The 1,960-nt window shown below is 51.9% G+C and overlaps 1 long non-coding RNA gene across 1 annotated transcript; it reads left to right on the top strand.

Annotated features, from left to right (window-relative positions):
• Positions 1 to 134: 134 nt before the first annotated feature.
• Positions 135 to 1,135, top strand: LOC103920912. Its single transcript, XR_663833.1, has 3 exons — positions 135 to 397; positions 701 to 799; positions 876 to 1,135. It is a non-coding gene; the product is annotated as an uncharacterized LOC103920912 (long non-coding RNA).
• Positions 1,136 to 1,960: the final 825 nt, after the last annotated feature.

Raw genomic sequence — 1,960 nt, 5'->3', positions numbered from 1 at the left:
CCCCCGCGAAATAGGAACGGTGCTTCCGACCCCCCCCCGCCAATCAGAAAAGCCCCCTGCAGGGGGGCGGGGGCAGCCGCGACCCTGGCCGATGAGCCCCCGCGGGAGAGCGCTCCCGCGCGAGGCACGTCGGGAAGTGTAGTGCGCGGGGCTCCGTCATGGCGCCGCGCTGACGTGTATAACGGTAGAAGGCCTCAGCCCGCGGGCGGCCGGCGGCGAAGTCCCGCTTCAGACCCCCGCGCGGGGAAGCGCATACCGGCTCTGGGGGAAAAACTGCGCGCTGGGCGTTCTTCGGGAGGAGCCGTGTCAGGCGTGTGTGGTGTTACTGCTAGTCCAAGGTCGGGCCCCGCGTGACCTCGTTCTCTCTGGGGGCAGGCCTGTCTCTGCAAATCCTGAGGTAAATAATTCCGCCCTTTGGCATGAGATTTTAGAAGAGCAAATTCTCGATACCCAGAACCATTGGCATTGGAAGGGGTGAAGTAAGGGGGCAGGGACAAAGCGCGGAAGGCCCGTGCGGATTTTTACGGGCCCCGGTGTGCCTCCCGCGCATCGGCCTCTCCATCACGTTGCTCTGTGGCCAGGGGAGAGCCAGGCAGGCACTTGCTCGTTCACACTGCTCTGTGCTACACACACTCTGATTTCCACGCAAAGCAAAACTGGGCAAGAATGTGGGATGTAGGCTCCAACAGTCTTCTTGTAGGTGCCTGCTGTGGAGGAATCGGGTCTGGGGCCTACACGGGCTTCGTAAAAGAGGCCAATGTCAGTGAACCTGGAGTGTCCCCTGAGACCCAGTCCTCTGGTGAGTTTGCCTACACCCGTTGACACCATTAGGACTCGAAATGAAATGAAAGTTGCTGATACAGAAATTAATGCAGGATCGGCTCAGAGGCGGGAAAGCTTTTGGAAGAAGAAGGTCCACGTTTAAGTTTTGGTTCCATTCAGAGATCCATAATGATAAATAAATGCACGTGAACTTCCATCATCTTCAGGACTTTTGCGCAACTGTCCCATGTGGCTGTTAGAGCATTTTGCCTCTCTTCCCCCATCACAACATAAACCCATCAGTCCCCTGTAGCCCCGAGTACATCCACAACATCTCAGTTATTCTGCTTCAACAATCTTTTGAATAAAACCACAGAAAGAAAACCTGCTGCTTCACACCCTGATTTTTATTATTGAACTTCATAGTCCATTCCGCAAATTAAAACAGTCCTTGCTGTTGAGTCATTAGACAGCAACAATTTTAAAACAATAGACTTGCCGACGATGTCTTTTAGAATCAAGTAAGATGCCCGTAATCCAAGCGTAATTTTGCTGATGCGACTTGTCTTTTTCAAGAGTCACTGAACAGCCAGGAATTCCCGATCTCCATCAACAACAGTAACACATCAACCATCTGCCAGCGTAAGATTTCACAGTCCGGGGGCGGCTTTTCCTATTGACCGAGTTCCCCATCAGCTGTAGCATGTAACATTGCACGCTGCTTTCTCTGCCGTGCTTCCCCAATTACGCAATTTCCCCTTTTGCCAAAAGAGAGGAATATTGCAGTGTATGGTTATTACAGGGTGCAAGCAGGGGGGTTGTTGCATTCTAAGAAAAAGAGCGATTCTCGTGGGCATTAGTTACTATTTGCACTTCAGTAGTAACCAGAGATCTCCTCCCTTTACTGTGTTCCGGAGTGTACAAAGCTATCTTAAAACCTGCCTCCCTTTAAGGCCTTTTAACATCTTACGTCCCTGTCTTGATCATTCTCTGAAGAAAACACTGCATAAAATACATCAGGGAAAACAAGTAAGTTTTTCCAGACCCTGAAGGCAGGCAGACGTGCCGCTTGCCTACTTCCGAAGGATGCTACCCTCACCCAGCAGAGCTCTTTTAAGTTTAGAACTGGAATCAGTTTCTTTTGCCAGGCCCGTGCAGCATAACCGTAGGAGCTGATAAAGCGCGAGGCCGCGGGGAG

This window comes from Pygoscelis adeliae, unplaced genomic scaffold (genome assembly GCF_000699105.1).
Source record: "Pygoscelis adeliae isolate BGI_AS28 unplaced genomic scaffold, ASM69910v1 Scaffold66, whole genome shotgun sequence".
Classification (NCBI taxonomy): Eukaryota; Metazoa; Chordata; class Aves; order Sphenisciformes; family Spheniscidae; genus Pygoscelis; species Pygoscelis adeliae.
This window is presented reverse-complemented; position numbering and strand designations above follow the sequence as displayed.